The following is an 18,578-nucleotide window of genomic DNA, read 5'->3' as shown; positions in this document are numbered from 1 at the left end:
TAACGGGAGTCGTTTCGGAAACAGTAGTTTAAACTGCTGATATTGTCTTTGTTTTTTTTCTCCTTTCTTACAAATGAAGCTATAGAAATACAGTATATACATAGTACTAACAGTACACATACACTAAAAAGCTGCTATGCTCCATTCCACATTGCACAGAATGCCTTTCCATTGAATCCACATAACTTTATAAAATGCATGTCTATCTCAAATAGCAGGCACTGTGCAGAGATAGCTGAATGAGCAAATGCTGTATTTGAGTTAGTAAACATATACACTGAATCACAATGTGATTTAATGAGATTTTTCAAAACTTTTAATAAAAAATAATAAGGGGTGGGGAGACTTTACATCAGTTCCGTTCTTTCTCATAGATAAGTGCCGGCACACAAGCTGTAAGCTAGTGTCATTTTGGACTCTTGGCTACATCTGTACAAGTGCATATAATTACATTAATGTTACTTCTACCCTGTGATATCCTCACACCAGTGACTGAGGACTGAATTGCACATTTTTTTTTCATCAAAACAGGAGTAAGCAAATACGAAAACTGAATAGCAGGCAGGGAAATGGTTTTGTGGTTCCATGGGAAAGGGTATCTGGGGATGAAAGAAAATTCCACTTTTCCCCTGTTCCGTCATTGGCATGCCCATACTATTCCAATTATCATGAAAGGGCTGTGTGTATGTGGAGAGATTGTCTCTCTGGCTTCCTGGATCAGTGAAATCTAAGAAGAGTGAAATTTCATCCTATATCTCTTATGACGCTCAGCAAATATCTCTTCCCTCCCCTGTCAGATTGCATTACACCCTAGGGGAGTTTTGGTCTTTAGTTCAACACTTTTGCTCTGTTCCTAACTGGGGTGCTGTGTAGGGGGAGTTCTAAAAGAAATTTGAGTAGAATAAACATTTACAGATCTCTTTTGCCATCTAGCCCGTACAAGAAACCACAATATCAACTATTCATGCTGCCTTCTACCGCACTCTTTAAGGATTAAACTCCATAAAGCCTAACACTGAAATTATGGCATTAGACATAAAGGTGGCCATTGTTAAAATAAAAAAGTACAATATTAGCCATTAAAAGTTCTTTTTTTTATATATACGCTTCAATTAAAAGTGCATTGTGGGTAAGAAAGAGATGACTTTGTAGTGTTGCTACTCCAGTACAACTCTTTACCCTTTCAAAAGTTCCAAACCCACCCTATATAGCAAAGTACAATTCTCATTGTAGCAGCAAAACCATAAAAATCTATTTAAAACAAACAAAAAAAAAGCTGAAGTCCACATAATTCCAGTCATACATTTCCAAACCCTACAGAAATTGAGGGGATAAGTAATCGATTGGTCCACTTTCTTCTTTTTGAAAGCAACTGCAGGTGTAGGGGAAAATAAAGCGTAGAGGAATGCTCAGCATCCTATGAGTTATGGATGACTTGACCCTTTTTGCATGATATCATAATAGATAGACACAGCAGGAAATCTGTTTGTGTTCAGCAAAGGCAGTGGCAGGCAGACGAAAATAAGGAGTGGACCAGCTGGTAGTTTGGTGAAGTAACATATATTGCGCTGCTCCCATTTCCCATGCAAGATACCCTGTAAGGCAGCATCCTACACAAACAAATAAAAAGAAGAAGAACAACATTAGAACTGGTAATAGAAAAGCAGGCAGTATACTACATCACATGAATAATAAGAGAGGTTCTGGCTGAAATTGCATATGGCAGATTAGTGGATATAATATATATATATATATATATATATATATATATATATATACAGTGGTTTCAAAAAGGTCACTTTGCAGTGAGTGCTGTCTCTGGCTGCAGATCTCATCTGAATTATGCCACGAAAACAAGGGACAACACTTAATATAGATAAGTACATAACAAATTCGCTTTTAGTTAATGTACATAAAATATTTAAAAACAATTATGTTGTTATATTACTGTACTTAGCACATAATGTATGCGGGGAGACTTGCTTAGTACATAGTCACTGTGGAAGGAATTTTTGAACTAACTGGGGAATATCCAATTGCAGGCGTAATTTTGCACCAATTTTTTATAATTGAATACTGCAGGTATTGGGAGCGCTTATACGAAAATCACACTCTCAATTGGATATGCCCCACTGTATATAGATATTAACCCTCAATGACTCCCATCTAGAACACCATAGCACTACTTCTGTAGATCAGTGTTGTGATATCAACATACGCAATTATTTGATTAATGTTAGCAATTAATCTAATTCACAAATAATGTAAACGATTTTGAGTAGGCTTAGAAAATTCTGATGACATATGTAACATATATTTATTCAAATGTACAAACAATAATGATTGTAATTAAAAACAATCCTTTAGGTTAATTGACATCTTTTTCAATGTATTGTGTGTTTAATGCATAGTTATAACTGTATAATCTTATCAAAAATAGTTTGCATTGCAAGTACAAATTATTGCAAGCGTGAGCAGCTTTACTTTTTGCTTTCAAAACTAATATTTGTAAAATTATGCTATACTTATGCTAACTATTCTATAATTATGCTACTGTATAAGTATAGAAGAGGCGAAGCAGTAAAAAAAAATAAAAAATAAGGTAATATGGGCGGATAGAAAAACTCAGAGTCAAGCAATTTATATAATTACAGGAGATAATAGATATCAGCACGACCAGTGCTATTGGTATTATTTACATTACCATAAAACTATCTAGGTGTAATGCTTATAGAAGTAAGATAGACTCAAGTCTACTTTATGTATAGCTATGGATAAGACATTTGTAGCATAATGATTAAGAATCAGAAGGACAAAGGGACAACAAAACTGGAGAGTCATATGACTTGCAAGCTAATCATAGAAGGGGACTGGATCAAGGAATCAATGCTATATTTTTTAAACTTGAAAAACATATAAATATATTAGTGATTTAAATTTTATTTTTAATTCAAATTCAGTCTGGATTCCATGAACCACAGAAACCAGGTACAGTAGGTTCTGCATGATTATTATTATAAACCTTTAATGAGATGCGTTCCATCCCAAGTGTCCTTCACATTTTCTTCTTCCAGTGGATGGGAAATTAAGCATTACAGCATTAAGGAGAAGAGTAACTAATTTATTCCCGTAGTATTAGTTACCAAGAGATAGTCAACCTAGCAGCCATGTACATGAGGATAGTGGTATATTGTTTACCAATAATAAACTAATAATACCCCTATAGGACACTCTGCGCTGTCAGCTCAAACAAAGCAGCAGCGCTGAGCGTCCTACAGGACGCTCTGCGCTGTCAGCTCAAAGCAGCAGTGCTGAGCATCCTATAGGACGCTCTGCACTGTCAGCTCAAAGCAGCAGCGCTGAGCGTCGTATAGGACGCTCTGCGCTGTCAGCTACATGTCAAAGCTGCTTGGTGCTGCCCGGGAGTAGTAAATTCCCGGGTAGCGCCATTCAGACAGAAGCAGGGTAATTTCCCGGGACTTAAAAAACCCTGGTCGATTGCAGGGGCGGCTACCCGGGAACGTGTTCCCGGGTAGGTACCTTTCACACAGACATGAGACCCAGGAATTTTGGCCGAGGCAGGCCAAAATCCCGGGAATCTCAGTATGTCTGATAGGGGTATGAGACACATTACATCTGTTCATTATGTTTAACTGCATAGTGCATCTAGGTAGGGACCATGGTACCCATATTTCCTCAGTTTCTCTATAACTGTGCATCAACTTCAGGGGATATATAATGGGAACTATGTTAAGTACCATCTTTATAGCATTTTGTAACTATTTTCTAATATCGCTCCCACCCCGGAAACCCTCCTGACTGTCCTTCAAATCTTCTCTCAGCTATCATTGTTAAGGGTTTCACCTTGCATCAAAAACTTTATAGAGGCCAGCAATTGTCCTTCATATCTTGATTTGTACACATAAGGTGTTTTACAGGAATTTTGAGTACTCTGCTAATTTTTAAGATAGGCAGTGAGCCATTGTAAAGTATGACCATTCTGTATAGGATTGCTTGCCATCATCAACCAATTGAAGGAGTAGCTTGAGTTTTTCTTCTTGGAAAAGGTTACAATAAGGGTTTTCAATTATTTAACATCATATTATTGTTTAAGGGATATAAGGAATATTATTATAATTCAGGGTGAAGGGTAGATTAGCACAACAGCCAAAATGACTTATCTCATTCCAATTATCCAAGAAACAGCTACTTATACATCTGTTTCTCAACAACTTAACTGATTTAAAAAGCTACTCAGAAATGTATTTATTTTTCTAATTTAATTAAGGTTACAAAGTATTTTTAAAACATATATTTAAATATATTTAAATATTTTATTTAAAAAAATGTATGGGTTGTCTGTGTCCATAAGCCACCATTGCAAAATTACCTCTCACCCTCCAGTGACAATGCCCCCCTTCCCCAGGGGCAATAGATCCCCAGTAGTATTACCTCACACCCCCTAGTGATAATAGAGCCAAGTGGCATAACCCCCTCACACACACACAGTGTCAAAAGGTCCCCATTGCAGCAATACCCCCAGTGCCATGTGTCACATTGTACCTATATTACCACATCCCTCAGGGCCAATACTCCTGTGTTCTATTGCCCCCACAACCACCACAGCTCCCCTGTGCCAATAAATCCCCCACTGTCAGTACTTCCCCACCCCCTCACCATGGCATTTAGCTTTCCCCAGGCCCATCAAGCAGTGCTTGTGTCAGGGAGGAATGATCATCAGCCTAACAATGCTCAGGGGGCAACTGAGTTACCCTCCTCATACTTTTGTCATTCTGGGGCACGATTTTGGCAGTGATGAAAGCTATCACAGGGACCGGAGCAGCATTGGGAAATGCAGGGGTATGCAGTGGGATGGCACGGTCACATGGGATATCATCGTGTCAGTGAAAGCCCAGCTGGCTTTGTCCAAGGCGACCATACGAGGTAAGTGGTTGATACTGTATACATAATATATGAGTAGATGAAAAATGTTATTCTTTTTAACCCAATACCATACAGTTACCTGCATTGCTTACTTACTGTTACCTTTGCTTGCACCACAAAATACAACTGGATCTGACCTGTCTTTACTTCAGATAGCTGTATAATGCAATTCGTATTTCATTTTTGTCTCAGTGAATATGTTTCGATTTCAAAGACAAATACAAAGATAAAATATTGGAGAAGGCTTGCAGTTTGTAGTAAATAAGCTACATACAGATATAATTGCATAATTATGGCATCTGTCTAATTTCTAACTGCCATATGTTTCACAGATATCAATTTCTTGTTTAAAGAGCATCTAACAGTAAAAAAAAAAACAGACTTCAGTTCTATCAAATACACAAAGGATATATTTATTAGGAATATTTCATTTAATGAGATTAGGGATTGTTTACATTTCTTTTTCACAGAGCACACAAATCTTTTCTTAACATGTAGGGGTAAATGCACTAAAGGTCGATTTTAATCAATTAAAATCGCCTTAAAACGCTCAACATTAATGTAATATTTCAGGGGCTAAATCACACATTTACGATTTATTAAATTAAGTTTTAAGTGTGTGATTGTGTGATTTAGCCACTGAAACACAACATCGATGTTGATCAATTTAAAACAATTAAATTAAAATCAGTCAAAATCGACCTTTGATAAATTTACCCTGTAGTGTCAGACACGTGAGGGGGTGAGTACCAATTAATTGCAATGTCCTCAATATGCCATCAGAACACATAGGAGGCAGTGGAAACGCGGACATCTTGCGATCACCAGTGTTGTCAATTTTCCCTTGCATCCCATAGTAGCACAAAAGAAAATTAGCGATGTTGGGCTTCCAGAATTCTTGGGATGCGCACAGCTGAACATTGTGGCCTCACATCTCTGAAAGTAGAATTATCCCCATAGACTAAAGCTGGCTAGACGGGCATCACATGTCTTTTAAGATTCTCTTTTAGTTGTTTGAACATGCTGAGTCAAGGTTTGGGGATATGCTGCTGTTTTATGGTGGTTATGGATCGTCAGTACTCATTTTAGTTTGGTTGTTCCTGTGGAGGGGGGAAAGGGATAGGACAGTGTGAATGGAGGTGTCCCTAACCCATGCTTATCTTGTGGTGTTTCTATTTTGCAGAGAAAAAATATGATGGATGTATCAGTTATCCTTCTATTAAATACTGTGTTGCCTCTCTATAACTGTGTTGGGTATAAAGTGTATTAATTATGAGATAAAGGGGTCATTCATCATCACTTAACGGACCATTACACATGCGGAAATGCTAGTTTCCGCATATTTTAGGTTACTGGGCCATTCAGCATCAGCGGTCCGAAAGGACGATCTGATATTCAGTTAACTCAGAAAACGTACAGTTTTCAGAGTTTGCCTGTGAGAACAAACACCATCTTCAGATGGCGCTTGTTCTCAGAACCACGCTCCTTCCTATGGGAAGGAGTTTCTGGGGATGAGAAGAGGGATCCAGACGGATCCCTCTTCCGATTCCTCACTGAGTGACCAGTGATCTCAGGTCACAAATGTGCAGAAGCTGAGCACGGGGAATATAAGTAATACTGCTACTTATGTAGCAGTGTTACTGATCACAGGGACAGCTGCTTTTGCTGATTTGCTCTGGTGATAAGTATCCCCTGCAGCGAGCTGGATACTTAATCATCGGGGGCTGTCTGGCCACCGATGATGAATAGACCCCTTAAAAAATTCCTGAAAAGGATAACTGATACATCCATCTTATTTTATTCTCAAAATATAAACACCACAAGTGAAACACAAGTTTGGAACACCTTATTGGCAAACACTATAGTGGTAGGTGGCAGAGGTGTACAAATGGAGGTTAGTCCACACGGCAGATGAATTAACCAGGAGAAGGTTCTGTGATCAGGTAGAAACAGGAAAATGTAACACATTAACAGTAGGTACAGGTTAAGAGGATTCTATAGTTGCAGCCAGGAGCGTTTGGATAATGCTGGGCATTGTGGTGCACCGGGTATAGCTGGAGGAAGACACAGTGGAAGTCATGCATGCGCAAATTGCACAGTTTGGAGGTCATACCTCCGGCAACAGCCGTTATGGGTCCTAGTGCCCTGGGCTGGCCGGCTGTAAGAGAGGCAGCTCTGAATGTGCCTCTAACACACCTCCATCCACACTCTTCCATCCCTCTTCTCCATCCGAATGAATTTCACTCTTGGATGTGTCATGGTACTGTACCACCAAAGAGATATTTGGGCAGTTTGGTTCTTTTAGAGCAAATTGTTTAGAAATTGCTGCATGTGCTTCTCCTGACCACAACTAATTTCTGAAAAATGAAAAAAAAAAATCAGATTTTCACTATGCAGAGAAGAAAAAACAATCACGTTACTGGTTTTGTGGTCAATGACCGCTGCTGCAATTTGGCTCTATGGGACTTGGTCAATCAGCTTGACTACTGAATGGCTGGACCTATTCAATTTGACCATTAGTGTGTGAATATCTTAAGTTGCAGCACTCTTATTGTAGACAATCATTTTGAATAGATTGTGTGACATCTAGGCTGCAGATAGAATTCAGCTTGCACAGTCTTACAAGATGAGGTAGCGATCACACAATACAATCAAGGTCTAATTTCAAACTGGGGAGAACACTGTGTGGTATTATGTAAACTGGGGACAGTGTGGCACAATGTGAATGGGGACACTGTGGCATAATGTGAACTGGAGATACTGGTACAACGTGAAAGGGTGCACTGTGGCACAATGTGAACTGGGGACACTGTAACATAATGTGAAGTGGGAGGACTATATGTCACGCTCTGGCCCTTAAAAACCACTTTCTTACCTCTCCGGTGTCTGTCCAGGCTTGCGCTGAGGTCTGCTCACGCTGCAAATGGCTCCCAGCTGGTGCTGAAGTCTGTCTGTGCCACTCCTGCAATGTCCGCTCAGTGTCCTGTCAATGAGCATGGAGATGGCTCTCCGCAGCCCCTTGCTCACATCGAGTCTTCCCAGCATGATGACACACAAACTGCACGCCAGAGTTCCCTCTTAGTATGGGCGCTCAGAGCACTGCTCCCAGACCAGCTGATCGCAGCATCCAATCCCTGGGGATTCCCCCCCTATAAACTCCATTTCCTGACTGGTCTCTGTTGCCAGTACAATGTCGCTTCAGCTGAAATTACAGCTCTGCGCTGAGCTCCCAGGTACTCTGTATCTGAACGGTGATTCCAGTTCCAAGTCTGGTTACTAGTCTCCATTCCAACTATACTCCACTCTGGTTACAAGTCTCCATTCCATCTATACTCCAGTCTGGTTACAAGTCTCCATTCCATCTATACTCCAGTTTGGTTACAGGTCTCCATTCCATCGAACACTCCAGTCTGGTTTACCAGAAATACTTGTTTCTATCTGCCTCCATCGGTCCCATCCGATATCTCCAAACATCAGTTCCACCCGATATCTCCAAACATTGGTCCCATCCGATATCTCCAAACGTCGGCCCCATACGTTATCTCCAAATAGCAGTTCCATCGATAACCTCAAACTTTGCTCTCAAACCGATGAAGTGCTTCAATTCATCAACATCAGTCTCAAACCAATCAAGTCCTAATCTGATTCTGCCAATCTCTTCAGTATCATATATCCAGTTCCCATTCCAACCTGCTGCTCAATAAAGACTTTACTGTCCTCGCCTTCGGGCCCATCATCCTCTACAGTTCATATAACTCCTTACATCAAACATGAGGAAGTCCTGGCTCAAGCCACCCAGTTTTATCTATGCCTCCCATGTCTCTTCAGCCTCCCACCCCTGTTCTGACCAACTCCAAACCTCAGGTGTGACAAACTGGGGGCACTGTGTAGCATGTGAAATGGGGCACTACAGTGTGTTCAACACATTTGTGGTGCTGGGAGTATTTACACATTTACTTTTAATAACATTTTACTTTTTAATAACATTGCCAGTACTGTATATAAATTTAACAATTTTATTAGTAGGGGACCCCCATAAGTTAGTTGTGCTGGGGTACTGACAAGCCTTAATCCATCCCTGTGTGCTGTAAACTCTCCAATAAGGGTGGGGGGAACTGGTATTCCATTGGAAAATACGGATAGTTGAGGTGAATGTCTAAATATACTAAAAATGCATTTGTAATCAGGAAATTATGAGAAGAAACAATGTAATAAAATACATAACTGCAGAGGTATCAACACAAAGTGGTGTAGGGTCAAAACTAGTTGCAATGATTTTTTGTGTAGTGGTTTACCAGTTTCACTGCAAAAGTGTACTTAAGTTGGTCTTATATTTTTTCAGGACTTTCTTCTGGTGACATATTGGCATAAAAGTTGACTTAATCAAGTGTGTTGTTTAGGTATTAGATAGATAGATAGATAGATAGATAGATAGATAGATAGATAGATAGATAGATAGATAGATTATTGGCCAAGTATACAAACGTACACCTGGAATTTAAATCCGGTTACTGCACAGATATATAACAATTCACAGCCAATCATAAAAAACATAAATTATTACCACAAAAAAACTAGGCAAATCCTCCCGTTAGTTATTCAACAAACGAACAGCCTGTGGATAAAAACTATTATGATGTCTCGAAGTTTTTGCAGGCAATGTTCTATAACGCCTGCCTGACGGTAGTAGTTGAAACAATAGACAACCAGGATGCGACTGATCCATTACAATATTGGTAGCCCTCTTCCTTGCCCTGAACAAGAACTCCTCAACTGAAGTAAGACCTACAACAACAATCCTTTCCGCTGTTCTCACAACCCTTTAACCCCAAGTAAAAAAGCATCAATAGGAAAAATACACTAACTGAAGTTCTACTTTTTGCTATATATGTATACATATAGTTAGTGAATATTTATTAATTGAAATACAGTATGTACTCTTTATTATAGGTATAATTATTTATTTATGTTTCATTTTAAAATAAAGTTATTTTCTCTACAATATGTATTTTTTTTTTGTTCATTACAAAACATGTGCTAGCTCTAACAGAACCTTAGATACCATTGAAACATTTCATGCTTTAGGAGAGGACATATAGGTTTGTCTAGATCAGGGGCATCCAATCTACTGCCAATGGGCCAAACATGAACCGCCACCTGTTGCAAATTGCCTCTGGTATTCACACTAGGCTATTTAAGCAGGACACCGCGCCTTGACCATTTTGTGAACTGCAGCATGTGCCCTGCGCTTTGAGAGCCATTTGAGGAATGGAGGTTTGTGCTGCATCAGCTCCTTTACTCAGAGGAGAGACTAAGGGGTTGGGTTTGGACCTCTTCCTGCAGTGATCTACATTACCACTATCCACGGCCATTGCTAAATCTCAGCAATGCAATTATCAAAACAACAAAAATTATCAGTGTGGCACTGGTAAGCTAATTATGATTAACCGAAAAAAAAATAGTTGCACACACCTATGGGTCTGTGTACACCCAATTCAGATCACCAAGGGGTGATCAGACAAAAATTGAACAAGGCGGTGTTGCACTAATAATCTAAATATTGGAAATGTTAAAGGACTAAATATGGCAGAAATTAAACAAAAGACACCAAAAGTAATAAAAGAATCATCATGCTTTATACAAATTGTACTAGAAAATTGACCTAGTTACAACACAACATATACTAAAAAGTTACAATTCTTCTGCAGAAGTCTACACAGACTAATCTAATATACATATATAAAACCTCTTAATATGCATCAAATGATGTGTGCACATAAATAGCTGTAATAAAGACTATTAAAGCTGTCTTGTTGAATGACTTAAAGATCTCACCGGATTGTAATCCACAAAGATATAAATATAAATGGATACTCTTGTGTCCACAATTAACACTTGGAAGACTGAAGCCTTGATTAGGTCTCCATATAAAGGTGCTGCTGATGTAATGAAATCCAAGTCTTATACAAGCACTTACTTAGCTCCGTATAGCACGGCTAAACTCCCCGTCTATCCAGGTAGCCCGCTGCGCAGATGACCTCCAGGTCTTTTAAAACTGCAGCTTCTCCGCTCCGTATTTTAGATAGCAAGTGCCGTGGTGGAGTGAACCCCAAAACAGGGCAGGGACGGGTGTGCAGGTGTTATGTGGAGAAGGAGATATTCTAAGGCTGGGGTTTGAACATCTCTCTCTCTACCTTCCTCGATGGCAGACCAAGTTCCACAGATGTATTGGTAAATGAAAACCCAATTGCTCCTGATTCCCAGAAGAAAAGTGCCAATGTCCGGCAGTATGAAAAACAGGTTTTGGCAATGTGTAGTATTCCTCTAAGGCGTTTCGCTTCTATTCCATGAAGCTTTATCAAAGATTACACTCTTTGATAAAGCTTTTGGGGTTCACTCCACCACGGCACCTGCTATCTAAAATACGGAGCGGAGAAGCTGCAGTTTTAAAAGACCTGGAGGTCATCAGCGCAGCGGGCTACCTGGATAGACGGGGGCTTTGATGCATATTAAGAGGTTTTATATATGTATATTAGATTAGTCTGTGTAGACTTCTGCAGAAGAATTGTAACTTTTTAGTATATGTTGTATTGTAACTAGGTCAATTTTCTAGTACAATTTGTATAAAGAATGATGATTCTTTTATTACTTTTGGTGTCTTGAATTCGTTTGTTGATTTTATGCCATATTTAGTCGTTTAACATTTCCAATATTTAGATTATTAGCGGAACACCGCCTTGTTCCAATTATCAAAACAACTCCACAACCTCTCAGAACCAGGGCCATTGCTGAATCTTAGCTCTGCAGCCAACACAACTCCACAATTTCTCTGAACTCTTAAACAACCTGGTCTGAGGTACACACATGTATACATATGTTTTGTCATATTTTATGAATTGTGGACACTGCTGTGTAGCATATTTTGAATTGTAATACACTGATGTGTTAATATTTATGAATTAGGAGCACAGATGTGTCACATATTATAAATGAAGGACACTGCTCTGAGGCATATTGTCAATTGGGGGCACTGATGTGTGGCATATGCATTGTGGGCATTACTGTGTGGCATATTAAGAATTGGAGGCACAGATTTGTGGCTTACTATTAATTTTAAGGTACTGCTATAAGACATATTATGAATTGGGGACACTGCTGTCTGACATATTATAATTTAGGGCACTCCTGTATCGCATATTATGAATTAGAGGCATTGCTATGTGGCATATTCCGAACACTGCTGTGTGGCATATTCCGAACACTGCTGTGTGGCATATTCATTGGGCACATTACTGTGTGACATATTATGAATTGGAGGCACATATTTGTGGCACATTATGATTTGGGGCACTGCCCTGAGGCATATTATGAATTGGGGGCACTGCTGAGTGGTATATCATGAATTGTGGACACTGCTGTGTGGCATATTATGAACTGGGGCACTGCTATGAGACATATGAATTGGAGGCACAGATTTGTGGATTACTATGAATTGTGGGGTACTGCTATAAGACACATTATGAATTGGGGGCCCTGCTATGTAGCATATTATGATTTGGAGACACTGATGTGTGACATTATAAATTAGAGCACTCCCGTGTGACATATTGTGAATTAGGGGCATTGCTGTGTGGCATATTATGAACACTGCAGTGTGGCATATGCATTGGGGCATTACCGTGTGGCATATTATGAATTGGAGGCACATATTTGTGGCACATTATGATTTTGGACAATTCTCTGAGGCATATTTTGAATTGGGGACACTGCTGTGTGGCATATCATGAATTGCTGTTGGCATATTATGAATTGGGGGTGTGGCATATGAAATGTGGACACTGCTGTGTGGCATATTATAGATTGGGGCACTACTATGAGACATATGAATTCTAGGCACAGATCTGTGGCTTACTAGGAATTGGGGGTACTGCTATAAGACATATTATGAATTGGAGTCTCTGCTGTGTAGCATATTATGATTTGGAGACACTGCTGTATGAGATATAAATTAGGGCACTCCCGTGGGGCATATTATGAATTTGTGGCACATTATGATTTGGGGCACTGCTCTGAGGCATATTATGAATTGAGGCACTGTTTTGTGTGGCATATCATGAATTGCTGGCATTGCTATTGGTATATTATGAATTGGGGGTTTGGCTGTGTGGCATATGAAATGTAGAGACTGCTGTTGCCATATTATGATTTGGGGGTATTGCTTTATGGCATATAAAAAGTGCACACTGCTGTTGGCACATTATGAATTGGGGGTGTGGCTGTGTGGCATATGAAAAGTGGACACTGCTGTTGGCATATTATGAATTAGAGGTGTGGCTGTGTGACATATTGAAAGTGGACACTGCTGTTGGCATATTATGAATTGGACGTGTGGCTTTGTGACATATGAAATGTGGACACTGCTGTTTGGCATATTATGAATTTGGTGAACAGATGTGTGACATAGTATCAATAGGGGGCACTGCTCTGTGGGCCTGATTCAGCTTTGGGAATACAGTAAGAAATAGCAAGTAACTGTGAACCTGGACAAATTATGTTGCAATACAAGGGGTGCAGATACATACATTTTATTTGTATGCAGGGTAAATACTGCCTGCATCTGCATGTAGCCCACAAATGCTGGGCAGCTTTATTTTTATATTGCAATTTAGATGTCAGTTTGGACACACCCCTCCCAAATCTAAATCTCTCTGCACATATTAAATCTGCCCTACCTGCAGTCCAGCATGGTTTTACCAAGATGCTCAGATACTTGCTATATCTTACTCTATTCCCAAAGCTGGCCCTGGCCCTGTGTCACAACTCTATTGTTCATATTAATACAGCAATTTATTACAGTTATTATAAGATAATTTTTATTAATTTTAGTATCTCTTAGGGCACGATTCTATTCAACGCGATGTAAATAGCACCGGGAGATAGCTCCCAGAGCTATTCAATTCATCGCGATGTTAGGTCGGGGAAGGCTCGTTCTCACGCCTTGTTTAGGTGCGATAACGGGCATTCCCTGACCTAACTTCCCGGCGCGAGGCTGTTTTCCAGGCGCGAAGGGCAGAAAACAGCCTCGCGCCGGGACTTTTGTCGGAGGGATGAGAGAAGAAATCATTAGTCGGACTTGGCAGCATGGTGTATTGAATAGCTCCGGGAGCTCACTCCCGGAGCTATTTACATCGTGTTGAATAGAATCGTGCCCTTAGAATTAGAGTTACTCAGTGAAGAACCCTTAGATAATTGCTGGGAGGCTAACTGTGAGAAAAACTATTGGGGGTAAATTTACTAAGATTCGAGATTGTCCCGATTTACAATGAGTTTAATCTCGCTGGAACTCGCCAGAACTCGGGTGATTTGTTTCACGTTTTAACTCTCATATTTACCATCAGGCGATTTGTGCAAAATCAAGTTGGCCGATGGTGCAGCAGAATGAGATATCTCCCCCAAGTAGCACATTTTGAAGGAGATTACTCACCCGAGATTGCAGTTTTCTCTCTGCCTAACTCTCCCGAGCAAGCAGCCTGCACATATCAGTGAAATATATGTAAGCTGCTTGTGTGTTGTACCTGTAAAAAATGGGTTAATTGTTCCCCCCCCAAAAGCATAACCAGCCCCGGACTTGTCAGCCAGTCCTGGTTCCGAAAATTATGGAGAACAAAACGAGTAGGGTTCCCCCGTAATTTAGGAACCAGCACCAGGCATATAGGGTAAGAAAATTGCATTGGAGTCCCCCTATATTTAAAACCAGAACCGAACCCAAACCGACCGTGGTGTAATGCCACAGCCAGGAGACCCTAATACCGGGTCTCCAGGGCCAAACCATTCTCACCCCATGCCGGTCAGGCCAAGCTGGGGATCTCAGGGGAGGTGGGGACCCCCACATGAAGGGGTCCCCCCTCTCCCGAAACCCCAGGCTTGGTCTGAAGCCTGGGGCTGTTCCCCGCACCCCTGGGCTGTGGGTACGTGGGTAATAAAGTGTAAAATAGAAGTAAACTATTGTATTTTACAGTGGAACTACAGGTGCCAGCATGACTGCCCTTAGGCACTAGTGGAACTACAAGTGCCAGGAGGTGGCCGGCACCCGTACCTCCACTGTAATATAGTTAAATAAATATACAAACACACACACCGTAGACAGTATACATTTTTTACACACATACCTCAATCACATATACTTACCTATACCAGCCAGTCGGTCCACTTGTCCAATGTAGAAATGTGGATGTACCTGCAAAAAAGATCCTATACTTACCTACATCCTGGTGCTGCTCTCCGTAGCATCCAGGGTCTTGGCAAAACAGCAAACCGACTTACGCAAACCATGCCGGACATGAGTAAGTATATGCAGTTGCATATACTTACACCTCACGAAATGACACCAAAATCATCTGTAAATTCTCAAGGGCCGCTAGCAAATCAGCGTCCATTTTACATGTAGCGGCCGCTCATTGGCTGGGACCCACGTGGAACCATGTATGCTGTGCCAAATCGTGGTATAGCAGTATGTGTTGTAGATGTACATCATATACAGTATACACTCTATAAGTAGGTGGAAGCAGGTTTACTTATTACTACTAAAATGACTGCTCAACTATCACTATGGGGCCTATTTATCATTAAATATTTGCAGGATATTCCCATGAAACCGTTTCTGGGTGTTCTCGCAAATATTAAAGATTCCCCTGATGTACTATGGAGGCATCACAGCCATGGGCGTAACTACCATAGGTATGGGGCCCATCTGCAGGGGGCCCATCTTTCTTGTCTAAGTTCATGTGTTATATTAATTTTTCACCATTGGGTGGTACTTAGGGGCCCTTCCAAACTTTTGTATGGGGCCATCAAATACCTAGTTTTGTCCCTGATCGCAGCATATATCTCCATTATCTACTGCGGTCCCTCCCTTCATTTTCATATGCTTTACGCTATTACACTGCTTCCAGCTCTTCGCCAGGACGCGCTCTTATTGGAGCCTGTGTCCTCACAAGAACAGAATAGTAAATGTGCATGAAAATATTAATTTCCATGTTGCGAATTTATGCAAAAAGTTATTATCTCATCCACATTAAAGTGCAAATTGTGGAAAGTATGCCCCATATATCTCACCAATGTTTCTCTGGTACCCTCATTCTTTATGAACAGCAGAGTAATATATATGTTGTGACATTACACAGTACATATATTCAGCTATATCCAGCTTACAATACAAAACAGCTTTGTACCCAAATCTACCAACAATCTGTACATGTGGTTAATAGGTTTCACTAATGTCGAACATCCACTACCCGAGCCATGGAAGACAGTACGATTAGGAGATCATAATCGTACCGTCATTCCCCATCCCCTGCAGTCGTTCAGTGTAGGCACCCTCCATCATCCCCGAACATGGTCAATCTGTTGTTATTGGCAGATTGACCAGCATGTACGGACGATGACTGATGTCGGAATCGACCAGCAGGAGCACAAATCGCTGGTCGTTTCCGACATTTGCATGTCCAGTTTGGGCCCGATTAAGGAGCGATGTCGTTATCGTTCAATCGCTCTGTTTAATCGGGTAGTGGATACCCGCCTTGATATGAAAATGAAAAGATTCAGCAGAAATGTGGTTAAAACAACAAATCAGATAACTGGGGGTTAATTTACTAAAGGTCGTTTCAAATTGATTTTGATTGATTTTAAATCAATCTAAATTGATGTTGTGTTTCAGGGGCTAAATTGCACATTTACTAACCTTTAAAATGCAATATAAAAAATTGTCTCTTAGTACATGTGTGATTTACTTATCTTTCATTTCTTAAGAGCACAGCATCTGTCAGGTCAGCAGAACATCACACCAACAAGGATTTTATAAATGCAATATGTACTTATATACTGTAAAACGTCTATGTGCGAGATCACTATGAAAAATATTCCAAATGACATTATGTTATTTAGAATAGACTTTGGGCCTGATTCAAAGGCGTTTGCTGTTTGCGAGCACTCGCTCTGAATCAGGTTTTTTTGTTTTATTTTCTCCTGCCCACTCGCTAAGCTGTGGGTGCCCACCCACAGCTTGTGCGAGCGGGCTGGAGACGGTTGAGATTATCGCAACCATCGGCATTGCGAGGAGACCCTAAGGTAGGGTCTCAGCACTCACAATGCCGAGTGGACTTCTTTCTCTAATAGAGCAGGAAGTCCACTACTGACATCACGAGTGATGTCAGTAGGGCCGCCCACAAACGAGAATGCCTCCGTTTGTGCAGCCACCCCCTCTACCCGCCTACAAAACGAGGCGAGCTGTCAATCAACATCGACAGCCGCCCCATTTTGTTGCGAGCTCTGGAGTAAGTGAAGTTCTCACTTGCTACGGGGTTTACGCACGTGCGTGGCGTGCGCACTGGGCCACCATCAATCCGCTTGCGAGCACAGGGCCTGATTCAGACCCACTCGCGAGCGCTGAGCGCTCGCAAGCGGGTCGATGTTGCCCAACTGCGCATGCGCACGACGGACCCCGGTCCGGCGTGCGCATGCGCGAGACCCAAATAACAACGGCCAAGCCGTCGTTATGGGTCTCGCACCAAAGGGGGTGTGCTGTCGATGGTGATTGACAGCACGCCCCCTTTGGTGGGCGTGCTGGGGGCGTGGCTGCCCAGACGGAGGCATTCCCATGGGAACGCCTACCATCTGGGGCCGGCCCCACTGACATCACTAGTGATGTCAGTGGGAGTGCTGTTGGCTCTGATAGAGGAGGCCGCTCCAAAAAGGAAAAGGGATGGCCCTGATTCAGAGCGAGCGCTCTGTCAGAGCATCCGGCTCTGAATCAGGGCCACTATGCGCTCGCGAGCGGGTCTGAATCAGGCCCTTTGATCAAGCAAAAAAAAAATTTACAATTTTAAAAGTAACTAATATTCTTTTTAGTATTTTACTTCATGAGAGGTCTAAATGACAAAGCATAATAACTGCTTAATTCTGATGCAACTGCTACACTCGGAAGTCACAATTGAAGCATCTCAATGTTCTTTTTCCTAAATGATCAGTAGAATCATTGTTTTGCAAGTCGATCTGATCAAAATAAGATTTGCATCTGTTATGGTAAATTAGTTTGTAATAATTTAGGATGATTATTATTCTGGAACAACACTGTTCTTACTGTCATGGCATAGCTTCTTTAAATAGATGTTAATTAAGTTTAATTGCAATATTATCTGTATAACTGGCATGAAGAATGGGATGATGCTGCAGTGTATAAATGCTGCTATTTCTGTAACTAACTATAGCGATACTATGTACACAATTGCTGAGTACAATATAAAACACATGCAAATTGGTAGTGACCATTCCATTTCATTTGTAAAAAAATAAATCTTCAAAAAACCAATCTTAAAGTATAATATAGCGCAGGAAATAGTAGAGACAAGTATTGATGTGAATCATTCTTCTCTGGTAAGTACTGTGTAATGTGGTAGTGATCAGTGGCGTAACTAGAGGGGGCACGTGCCTGCCGCCACCCAGGTCAGTGGTTCCAGTGTATACTGTAGTGCGTACCGCACTGAGGGCCTGATTCAGACCCCCTCGCAAGCGCATAGCGATCGCAAGTGGGTCGATGGCCGGGCGGTGCACACGCGCGGCGTGCGTGAGCCCCGCAG

At 41.1% G+C, this 18,578-nt stretch overlaps 1 protein-coding gene across 2 annotated transcripts in view; it reads right to left on the bottom strand.

Moving 5' to 3' along the window:
* Nucleotides 1-1,525: 1,525 nt before the first annotated feature.
* SOBP (sine oculis binding protein homolog) overlaps nucleotides 1,526-18,578 on the bottom strand; it is a 212,192-nt gene continuing 195,139 nt past the window's right edge. For both annotated transcript variants that reach the window (XM_088460445.1, XM_088460446.1), the window contains exon 7: nucleotides 1,526-1,610. The gene's annotated coding sequence lies outside the window, so the exon portion shown is untranslated. The remainder of the gene's footprint in view (nucleotides 1,611-18,578) is intronic.

This window comes from Taudactylus pleione, unplaced genomic scaffold (assembly GCF_031769625.1).
Source record: "Taudactylus pleione unplaced genomic scaffold, aTauple2 ptg000046l, whole genome shotgun sequence".
In the NCBI taxonomy this organism is placed as follows: Eukaryota; Metazoa; Chordata; class Amphibia; order Anura; family Myobatrachidae; genus Taudactylus; species Taudactylus pleione.
Note: the sequence above shows the minus strand (reverse complement) of the source record. Positions and strands in the feature narration are given on the sequence as shown.